General features: G+C 41.9%; 1 long non-coding RNA gene across 1 annotated transcript in view; it reads left to right on the top strand.

Annotated features, from left to right (window-relative positions):
• The window catches only part of LOC308588816, a 39732-nt gene extending 29602 nt beyond the window's left edge, over positions 1 to 10130 (top strand). The window contains exon 3 of the long non-coding RNA XR_014008899.1: positions 9056 to 10130. This is a non-coding gene — a long non-coding RNA (uncharacterized lncRNA). The remainder of the gene's footprint in view (positions 1 to 9055) is intronic.
• Positions 10131 to 12145: the final 2015 nt, after the last annotated feature.

Here is a 12145-nt window from a genome sequence, read left to right as displayed (position 1 = left end):
GCCGCGCAGTGTTGTTGTTGTTCTAAGCAATGTTTTCCCCTGCGCTGATTTTAGATAGCGTGAAAAAGATCTTGTGCACCTGTGCAGGCAATTTTTGAGAGCCTCAGAGTGTGGGCAGCGTACAGGACAAGTTTAATCTGATACGATATGGCTGGAGTTTCCCTGGAGTGTAACCTTTGACGTGAAAAGTCAATGCGATGCGTGAGAGAGAGAGATGGATGATTTTTGAACTGCCTTACCTGAATCCTGCTGTAAACTTTTCCCCTTCATTCCCTGTTGCCTTTCTTACCCACCCAAGTCTTTCTCTCTCAGCATCGCCGCTTGCCAGATGGAGAGGAAGCCAGCTGTACAGGAATGGAATTCATGCAGCGTGCTGACTCACTGAGTCACTCCCCAGCCAACCAGCATACATCCAGCTCTTTCTCTCCGTTGCAGATAGTGGAAAGCAAGAGCTTTGAGGAAGATGCTTCACGGGTGTCTCTTAATGTTTTGGAGGCCACAGCTTTCTCTTCTTGTATGTGCAGAGGGACATTACCAAACTCCATGCTCCCAGGCTTTCCTGGTAACATTCTTTTGTCATATAGCATGCCAGTGTGGCAGGCTGTTGAAGGCATGTGTCACACTGTCAATATGTCAAACACTCTCTGCTGGATTTTGATCATCAGCTGGCACCCGAGGACCTATTTCAGCCTGAAGAAAGTGTTGTGGTCACCACACACACGCTCCACAACCAAACACACATCACCACATATTCTACTGGCTACAACAGAAGCCAATGTGGTGCAGAGATTAGAATGTCGGGAGACCCGGGTTCCAATTGACATTGACTAGGAATCTTATTGGGTGACCTTGGGCCAGTCACTGCTTCTCAGCCTAATATACCTCACAGGGTTGTTGTGAGGATTAAATGAGGAATGGGAGAACCTTGCAGGAAATGTAATATCAATGTGATAATTAAAGAAATAAAAATAAAATGGGTGCACATGAGTGCCCAAAGCAACCCCTGGTGTATATTATCTGGCTCTTTTTGTTGCATTCTATTTTTTTTTTTAAAAAATGCGTTTCTGAGGCAACAGTCTATCCAACAGAGGAAGTCAAAAGAAACAGGTGATAGTCCAAATTAAAGATCTGCACTTGCTTTGGGGGCAAAACAGTCTCGTAAGAGGCTGCACTGCACTGGAAGGTTGAACCGTGGCACTCAACGGCCAACGGCCTCGTCTGGAGTGACAAGCTTCCAAAAGAAAAGAGAAAAGACAAACAAACAAACAAATTTTGGGAAAGAAACAGAGAACTACTTTAGCTGGATTTTGGGATGAAAAGAGGGAGTCCACTCCGGATTTGGGAAAGAAACATGTGGGAAATTTTTTCTGAAAAAAAAACAAGGTGAAGCATAATGTCCTGCGAAGTTTCTGCGGAGGATGGGGATAAGGGCGAAAGAAAAACTGCTACAACTGTTACAATTTAAAACTAGAATCAAATACCCTCTCAACCCAACAAGCAAACTGTATCCAGATAGAAGTGATTAAACTATACCATTATACAACTGTTTGGCAGGGAGAAAATAAAATGAGGATTTAACCCCCCGCCCACTTGTTAAGCAGGAGGGCAAAGATCTTTTCATTGCATTCTGATTGCACTGCCTTATTTCCTGAGAATTTTGTAATTGTTTCTAAGCCCCTGAGAACCCAAATAACACTGGGTGGCTGCCACAATCAACCTTCCAAAGATGGACTCAAGGAGCTGGTCTTATGAGAGCTGCTACCAAAATGTCACCTAAAGTAAAGTTTGAAGTGAAGAGGGAGGAAGGGAGTCTTGTTCAGATAAAACTCTTGAGGAATTTCCTGAAAGCCAAAGCATTCCAGGAAGAGCAATGAAACTTGTTAAGTTGGTTCCACTCATTCTGAGCTTCTCACTAGATATCACTTAAAGCAAAATGGAAACTGAATTTGAAATTCATCGGGGTGGGGGTGGGGATATTCAAGGTGCTCTGATGAAAACTAAAATATTTTTAATCAGACAAGTAAAATTTCTCAAGGTGTTGGGTGAGTACATTACATCCACATTCCAAAATGCAAACAATGCACACTTATCATGTTTTCCCCCCCTTGAATGGTGCTCAAATCCTTTCAGTGTTGCTAACACCCTTCTTAAAATGTAACACTGAAAACCTGAATCCAGGAATCCTCAACAGAAAGGCTTGGGAACAGAAACTGATAACAGCCTGACAAGACAAACAGGAACAGAATCAAGGGGTTTTGGGTGACAGTCCTCTATCTGAGGGCTGTCTGGTCCAAATCTGGTTTGAGAGCAGTTGACATCACCCCTCAAGAGCAACTGAGCAGCAGACCAAGCAGGCAGGTCACCTGGTCACACCATGGTGAGATGTATTGCATTTCTATTCAAATTATAGCAATTATTTCTAAATTTGTATCTATATAAGCATATGCATTTTGGTACCCTCCTGCCCTCTGCTTTGGTTATTCATTTCTGCCACAGCCAGGAGCCAGGACATGGTACAGCAAAACCAGAAATTTCCCAGTCTGAGGCACTCAAGACCAGGTGTGTGTGAATCTGGGGAGGCTGCATGTGTACATTAGCTTGAAAACCAACAGGCATTAGCTGGAATGCTAGATATTTTAAGGGCAATCTCTGTAGGGTTGCCAATTGACCACAAAAACAGCATCCCTGTGTGCCCATTTTGCTTCGCTTCACTTTCAACCCCATTGCAAAGCAAGGAGCAAAGCCAATTCCCTTCCCCTACCTCCCAATGGCATTTTTGTTTTAAAGTTTAACAGGTTAGTAAAATAGTTTTGTGTCCACCTCAGTTCTGACCCTGGACCTGCCAGAAACCACCCTTGGCTCTGTCCCAGGGTTCCAGCCCTAGATTCACAGGACCCCTCTTCTGACCAGGGACCAACAATTTTGATGTTATGGGTTGGCATCTTTAAATCTATTCCACTTCTGTGGGGGGGGGGGGAACAACAATATAAATTCATCTTGATCCAGCGACATCTCATTAACATTTAGAGAATGCTTTAAAGTCATCTTTTCCCTTCCAGATAGCTTGTGAAATAAACAACAACAACAAAACCAGTGTATGTGGCACATGTGTGTCTGCAAATAATTGCTTTAGGTCTCATAAACCAGAGAGATGATCTGTCATATCCTTCACTGTGACCGTGGTCTCATTTAATGCTTGTTTAGCAGCTATTCAGATCACCCCTCAGTTGGATAGAAGGTGGGGCTGTCTTTGCACTGCAGGAGTTAATGCATTTGATCCAGCTGCCTTTTCACCCAGGGTCATTTTATCTTTTGGAAATTCATATTCTAAGAAAGCAGTGAATCCTTCCAAGTAACTCGCTGGCACATCCAAGAAATGTTGTTGAAGGGAATGTTGTAAACGATCCAGTGAAGAGTTGTTGTTGTGGGTCCCCCCCCTTTTTCTTTTTTGGTGTTTGTGTGTGTGCTTACTTTTATTTTAATAAGGATTTAAGTATGTAGCCATGCATGCATTTTAACTGGGTAATGTTTAGATTTAGATTGCAAGTTACTATGCAACCAGCTTCCAGAAAAATGATAAATCATAGTCATAAATAGACAGATGAAGGTGGAAGAGATCCCAAACCTTGTTATAGCACCAACATTTGAAGTCCAGTTTGTTCTCGTTCCACACAGAGATAAGAAGTGGTCATGCCTCATTACTCTATAGTGCTTAATGCTAAAGGACATATTTTGAGGTTTTGCTTTCTAATATTTTGAGAGAGGCTGACATGTAATATGGGTCTCCAGGGGCACTGTCTTTGTAGAAGCCCCTAATACAACTGCTAACGAATTGTCATAATTGGAACATATCCATCCTATCCTATCTGGTTGCAAACACAGGGAGGGTGCAGAGGGGAGGAGAAATAATAGTCCGGGTGTATTTTTTCACACACACCCTGATCAAATCCTCTTGGATATCTGCATTAAAATTGCAGTGGTTTTGGGAACAAGCGTTCTCAGACCTGCTAGTTAAGCAACCATATGTGAGACAGCAATAGGAGACTGAGGCTTGGTTTATGAATGCGACATGCAAGGAAATGAGGTTGTGGGGTTTTGAGGTGATAGAACTAGGGCAGGCTGCAAATAGGGAGATCACATTTCTGAATGCTTCTTCATGTAAAACCAAAGAAAACAAACAAAAGCTCATTGTTGTTGTTGATAATTTATTACACTCCCTCCACCCTAAAGTCACAGGGTGGGTCAAAACAATTTAAAATACAACATTAAAAAGAGTTTAAAACAAATTACAATCACAAGAACAATGTGGATCCTAAAATATATGTCTCAAATCTCAAATGCCAGGACATGACCTTCCTTCTCCAAACTGCCTGCAAAGCCTCCTCCTTCAGCCTCTCTCACAGCCGCTGTATGGAAGAAGAAGAAGAAGAAGAGGAGGAGGAGTAGTAGTTTGGATTTGATATCCCGCTTTATCACTACCCTAAGGAGTCTCAAAGCTGCTAACAATCTCCGTTCCTTTCCTCCTCCAAAACAAACACTCTGTGAGGTGAGTGGGGCTGAGAGACTTCAGAGAAGTGTGACTAGCCCAAGGTCACCCAGCAGCTGCATGTGGAGGAGTGGGGAAGCGAACCCAGTTCACCATGTTTCTATCCTATCCTGGTGAGTGCAGGACTGCTGCCACTCTGCACCCACTTCCTCATCACACACCACTGCTGCTTTCATACAATCAGCTGTAGAAATCGAGGCCAGAAAATACTTTCTCCTAGAATCCACCATGGAAGGAATAAATAGAAGTTTAAAAGTGTTCTTATTGTTTTATCACTTGTTTGCTGTCCTGGGCTCCTTTGGGAGGAAGAACAGGATACAAATTTAAAATAACCACCACTACTACTTAATAATAACACACACATACACACACAAGAATTACAAACATTCATTTGATAAGGAATGAAGAATGGTTCTGTCTAATAACCTAATTTAACATAACTGGCTTCTTTTCCTCTCTCTATGATTCCTCTTCTAACTGATTTTTTTACCATTGTTCCCAAATGAATCTCCACATCACTCACTGACACCACCCATCATTTCACCTTGCTCTCCTGCTCTCCCTGATTCTTCCATGCCCCGCTTAAGTGATAACTGAACAGGAGATGCTTCCTTTGTGCTAATCCAGTAACGGCTACGACACTGCGCCAAAGTCCGCTCCTCCAATCCTTTTTTAAGAACACAGGAAGAGGCCTACTAAATCAAACAAAAAGTTCACCTATCCCAACCCCGTCTTCCCTGGGGTCCCAACAAGATACTTCTGGGAAGAGTGCAGCAAGACCTTGAAAGAGATAGCCTGCCAGCAGGTGATATTTGGAGGCAAACTGCCTCTGAGTCTGGTGGTTCTGTATAGCCATTTTGATTGTAGCGGTCGACAGACCTGTCATCCATAAATTTGTCTAATCCCCATTTCTGTCTGCACAGCATACTCCCTTTGACTCAGCTGAACAGCTGAATAACTCCTGTTCCTGCTTGCTGTGTGGAGATGATCTGTTTATAATATCCACAGTGCAAAACGTGGGACCTCCGTTTAATATGCCGGCTGTTTTTCAGATTTTGCATACCCTAGCAGAGTTAGTTAAATTCCAGGGGGTTGCACATCTGGCCATGCACAAACGTGATGTGATTTAGCAACAATAATAAACAAAGCCTGCCCCAGAACGCATGCAGGAGCCAAGTAATTATGAGAGCGGGAAGTGCACATATACAGGCACAGTGCACAATGCATAATGAAACATGATACATGGTGGCAATAGAGAAGAACAAACAAATCAAATATCCAGGTTGGTGATGGAGTGGCACTGGCATGAACGCAGCTCAGGCAAAAGTCAGCATATTTGCATTACAAACTTACCTTGGTTCACTTGGTTTAACTGTTAAAGCATATCCTAAAAATTCTGGGCTATGCGACTGGATGAGAGGACTATGAGTTCTCTCTGAGAGAATATATACATGTGTGTGTGTGTGTATATATATATATATATATATGTAGATTTTGGTGTCTTCGGGTGTCTTCCCGTGTAAGAGTTGGGGTGTCTAGGCGACGTTTCGACGAGGTCTCACTCGTCATCTTCAGGCTGGTGCTTTCGGCTTCTTGTTACTGGAACAGAGCAGGATCTCAGTGTTTTAGTTCCTATAAATACTGTTGAGGGGGTGTGGTGCAGAGAAGAAGTTCCCAGGTTATTGTGCCTTTTCTTCTTTTGTTCCTTAATTACTTGGGGGATACTCAAGGTATCCCCCAAGTAATTAAGGAACAAAAGAAGAAAAGGCACAATAACCTGGGAACTTCTTCTCTGCACCACACCCCCTCAACAGTATTTATAGGAACTAAAACACTGAGATCCTGCTCTGTTCCAGTAACAAGAAGCCGAAAGCACCAGCCTGAAGATGACGAGTGAGACCTCGTCGAAACGTCGCCTAGACACCCCAACTCTTACACGGGAAGACACCCGAAGACACCAAAATCTACATTCCTGTACCCGTGAAAATCTACGAAAGCAAATATATATATATATATATATATATATATATATATGTGTGTGTGTGTGTGTGTGTGTATAATGGTTTTTCATATTAATATTTTACAGTCATATATCCAACAAACAACATAGAATCTCATGGACTTCTCTCCTCCCCTTTGTGGGTCCTATTATTAATCATTTTCCCCTGCATCTTTTATAATCTAATCTTTTACCTCTCCATTGTGTCCAAAATTCACCATTAAACTACAAGTGTTATTCCAACCCTACTAACTATTGTAACTGTTTACAATGGTTTTTAAGATAAATTATAAATTTTCCCCATTCCTGATTAAAATGTTGATCTTCCTGATTTCTGATTCTTAGCCATTTTGACGTTATCCATCAACTTGATCTGCCATTCTTCTCTGGTAGGGACTTTACCTTCTTTCCATCTCTCATGGCACCTCTCTCTCGCTGAACCAGGAATCAGAATGAACGAAGATAACATGTGCTGGATCACCTATCACTAGTCCGGCCTGAAGGATAAAAGGAATCTGTGGCTTGAGGTAGCATATCCATCACTGTCACTCACCATTCTTTTGTGTCTCTGGCTGAGAAAACCCTCACTTTTACCACTCCTCTCCTGCAAACCCCTTCCCTCCCCAATCAAGAGCTAAGATTGATGTGCCATTTTGACACTAAACTGAATGGTTAAGTTGATGGTGCTGGTCAGTGCTGACCCTGTCACATAACACCTGTAAGGAATCTCAGCTGGGACATGATGGACTCTCCAATGTGCTCTTCAAGGCTACAGCATACTCCAGTGTCATACTTCCCTTTCAAATGCCCTGACTCAAATTCTCCAGAGAAGGGATTTGGGATAGGACTGAAGAATATAACAATATCTGCAGCAAAAAGGCCAAATCCTTTCTTTTCCTTTGACAAGAACACAAGTCTCAAAAATCAAACTGCGTATCTTTTTTTATCTTGGTGATTATAACCACGATGCTAATCAATGTACCCTAGAAGATGCCCATCTTCATGACGCAGGGAAAGAATGTGTATTTTCCTCCTTTGGATGAGACCCAACAGTGTGAGGAAAGGAAGAAGACACAAGCCACTCGTACCTTCTGCCTTGCCATTTCCTTTGAGTGTCCCAAGTGGATCTAAATAGCACCTCGAGACATCAAAATCAAACCATTTAAATTCACTAGTAACAAGCTTTATTTTTTCTGCTTCCAGCATTATTGTGATGTAATGTTTCCTTAATTTTTTTGAAAGCTTTGCTTTTACTTTGAATAAAGCCCCAGTTCTTACCTGCTGTGAAAAGAGCACCCTATGAAAGCACTAATTCCTGCTTACTATTTACTGTCCTATGGCGCTGCCCTTGAAAATGGTCCAGAGGCTCAGCTAGTGCAGAATGGAGCTACTCGGCTGGTGAGCAGGTCAGCCTGATGGAAGTATGTGTCACTAGTCCCAAAATTTCTGCAGTGGCTGCCAGTGAGCTGTTGGAAGAAGAAGAAGAGTTTGGATTTGATATCCCACTTTATCGCTACCCGAAGGAGTCTCAAAGTGGCTAACATTCTCCTTTCCCTTCCTCCCCCACAACAAACACTTTGTGAAGTCTCTCAGCCCCGCTCATTTCAATGAAGTGTGACTAGCCCAAGGTCACCCAGCAGCTGCATGTGGAGGAGCGGGGAAGCGAACCCGGTTCACCAGATTGCGAGTCCACCACTCTTAACCACTACACCAGACTGGCTCAATTCATCCAATTCAAGGTGATTGGAGACTCAAGCACCTAAAAGTCTGCCTCCCTTAATATCAACCATCTCAGGCCTCACAATGGGCAGTGGTTTGGCAGTGCTGATTCCCCATTTGTGGAATGCTGTCCATGGCAAGGTGCATCTGTCTCTCTCCTTCTTAATATTCAGGAGGAATTTTAAAACATTCCTGCTCACCAGAGGACTGAAAGATATCCCCTCTGGCAACCTTGTCATTATGAGCTGTGAGGATATGTGATTGTTTTAAATGTTCTTAATCTTTTAAAATATTTTTACATATTTTATTTTTAATTGTGCTGTTTTATTGCTTTGTTGCCTGTTGCCCTGGGCTCCTTGGGGAAGAAGGGCGGAGCAGAAATTTAAGAAGCAAATAAACAGTTGGAGTAGCAGCCAAAACACCTGGAAGTAGTGACTGAACGATTGCTCCTCTCTGTTCCTCTTAATTTCAATTCTCCACATTTCAGGAATTAGTAATTAAAAAAACACAAAACCCCTGAAAATTCATCATTGTTTTTGTTTTTTTGTTTTTGTATATTCCTATATGCAGCTTTGACTAAGGTACACATTTTTGCAGGCAATTTCTCATAATGTAATGCATTTTTTTGTATTTTATTTTCACGAGTACTGTATATTCATTTTTATGCACACTTCCCTTCCCTCTAATATATGCATTTTTGCAAAAATGTTTTGGTTGAAGAACTGCATTGCAAAATGAGAATAAGTGTGAATTTCTCATATTGTGTTGTTTTGGTTCCCATATTGTTCCAGAAGTGCAAATTTGATAAATCCACCAAGGCTTCAATACATGAGATGGTTGGACAGTGTTCTCGAAGCTACCAGCATGAGTTTGACCAAACTGCGGGAGGCAGTGGAAGACAGGAGTGCCTGGCGTGCTCTGGTGCATGGGGTCACAAAGAGTCGGACATGACTAAACGACTAAACAACAACAAAATCAACTACCTCCCCCAGCCCTTTCTGCCACCACTGCTTCCTCTCTGGCACCTCTCCTTTGCTGCTTCCCATGCCACTTCAGAGGAGAGATGAGAGAGCCAACTGCAAACCATGGAGCCTGGTGACCACCAGCAGATTCCCCTGCCCGAGATATCCCTGCCCAAGGACACCAATAACCATGAGAGTTCAGCTGCTGTTGATTTTGGTCTTGCTTCTGTATTTGATAGTCTCACTTCATTGCAATATTGCATCTGACTTGCTTACTCTGCCGTGTTTGAATCTGTTTGATTCATTTTGCTATGAACTGCTCATGATGTCTGTTGACATTTATGATGAGCTGCTTTGTTGCATGCTTCAGCCATGGAAAAGTGGCGTATAATTTCAATTAAATTGAACTAAAATGAAACATGACAGCTTAACTGGATGAGGTGTGGTTTGAATGAATGTCATTTAATTTCTGCTTTTCACTGGATTGTGAAGAGAGCTGATCCTGTGGCTTCTTCAGCTCCTGGTCTGATACCAATTTACCCTTCCCAGCCACCATGAGTGTGGTTCAGCATTTGCATTGCTAAAAGCACTGCAAATTAGCAATCTTGTTGTGACTGTATGCTTAATTGCACAAAGATTCTTTTTGTGCAATATTTTGCCAATGTGCACCTGAACATTATTTTTTTTAAAAAAACCATACACCAAAAAAGCAAAATGGATGTGATTTTTAAATATTGTGTTTTATGACACTTAGATAGGTTTTGAAAAACAACAACAACTAAACAATATTTATTGGGTTTCCTTCCCAAATAAATAATAGAAACAGTTCACAAGAAAGCATAAATCCAAAGATCAGAAAATGCAATATACATAACAAAATATGAACATTGCCATTAATGAAGCAAGATCATCCTAGAATTATTACAAAAATTCATGTGGTAATAAAACCCTTTCAAAAAGATCTGTTTTGACTTGAGAATTGCTGTGCTGAAGAATTTGTGAGTGTTTAGGAAAGAAAACACAAACCATCTATCAATAAAAAAGTCTAATTGTGGAGATGAAAATGAATGGAAGGAAATGAAAGCTGGAGCAAGCTTTGTATGCTCCACTTCCAAAATTATTTTTGAAATTTCTCTGGTTTTGCCAGCCTTCAGGAGCGGAGGCTTGCAGAGAAGAATGAATCCAATAAAAGAAAGGAACAAAGCACATATCTTCATTCCTAACAACAATCATATGAGCGCTTCAACATTCATACGGGTGTGTTACCACATTTTTCCAACCTAAATTTGTTCATCTAAAAATAATCTTGTGAATCTGTCACCAGTTCCCCAATGCAGCACTTTAGCTAAGCTAAGAAACTTGTCCCCCACCCCCAGTTCCAGCTCGATAGATTCTTTGGCAAATATCTGGACCTGGGTTGCAGAGACAGAAGACTGATAGGTGTAACTTGGATTCACACATAGAGCTAGTGATGTGATTTGATGTGTGCTGCAGCCACGGAGTGGCATGTACTGAATCCTAAAACTCCTTTGTTTGATCTTTGAAATATCAGCTAAGATGCTTGCTTATGCAGAGCAGAGGAATCAGATTCCGCACAAACCTGTTCTCACTACATGGACGGCAAAACCATTTCCAGATGATGTGGAACTCCAGATTACCTTGCCTGATTTTGAGTAAGTCATATGGTCAACATCCGTCCACTGGTTTTTTAGAGCCTTCCGCTCTCCGTTGAGCAGTTTTTAAAATATATTTGGTTGATCCCATTGGGTTTTAACTCCCCCCCCCTTTTTTAACATTCTTTAACCTCCTTGGGAAATTCATGCTTCAACATTGCATGTGTTTTTTCTTAGTGGGCTCTGAAGAATATTCTCCTAAGCGCAAGGGAGTGATTTACCTCTTTATTGTGTTATCAGGCTGATTTATCTCTTCATTGTGTTATCATTCTCAGGACAACATGACTTCATACACCTAAGCATTAGAAATCTCTCGATACAGTTACAACTTAGCCTCTCCAAGTCAATACAGACTTGGAAACTCCAGCTATTTCCAAACAACACTGGAAGCAATTAAGTGAACACCACAATGGAAAAATCCAAGACGTAGGGAGGGATTCCAGAGGGACAATAAAGGCCTTGCCTTCTAACCCTAAGTTAAATGTATCATTCTTATACAATGCCTGTTAGTAATGAGTACCTGGATCTGAATTTAAGATACAGAATATGGTTCTGAATTTGGGGCACCATGCCAAGAAATCTCCATGGTGCAATTAGCTCTGGTGTTAGCTTTTCAGTAGATGGTTTCTTACACACTTAACTCAGTCCACAACATAGTGAAACTGATGAACTAGGACTTAAACTGATTCCGGCCTGTTATATTTCAGTATGAATAAGTGGGTGAAATCCAGGCATTTCTGATTAACTAACAGGCTATCTGGTTTGGTTAAACAAATGCCAATTTATTGCTATAAGTCCTAGGCTCCCTGGATGCCCTGTGCAACCACTTAAACTATCAAAGGCTTTCAGTGAAGCACCTGTCTTACTTCAAACTGGCTAATACAGCCAACCCCTCTTTCTTCTGCAAGGGACTTCCCCTGCATGCAAAGACAGGCTCTGGTAGATTGAGCAGACAAGATGAATAGTCAATCCAATGGTCAAGAAGGCAGTCTCTGCATGTGCTGTAGATGGGGCAGATGAGGCTCGTCATCCTGGAAAGACAGCCCATGTAGGAGAAGGAAAACTCTGATCCTAAACCTCCACTGCCTTGTGAGATATCTTCTGGAGAAGAAAAGGCTAAGGAGCAAACCCAACACAAATCCAGAGTGGAGTCCCTAAGGCACCTTGTATGCCTCCCTCTGGCAATTCCTACAGCCAAGCCGGTGCCAAACATATTGCTCTGCTCTCCTTTGGACCACATCAGTGA

The sequence above is a fragment of the Podarcis bocagei genome, assembly GCF_964188305.1.
Source record: "Podarcis bocagei genome assembly, chromosome: 1".
In the NCBI taxonomy this organism is placed as follows: Eukaryota; Metazoa; Chordata; class Lepidosauria; order Squamata; family Lacertidae; genus Podarcis; species Podarcis bocagei.
This window is presented reverse-complemented; position numbering and strand designations above follow the sequence as displayed.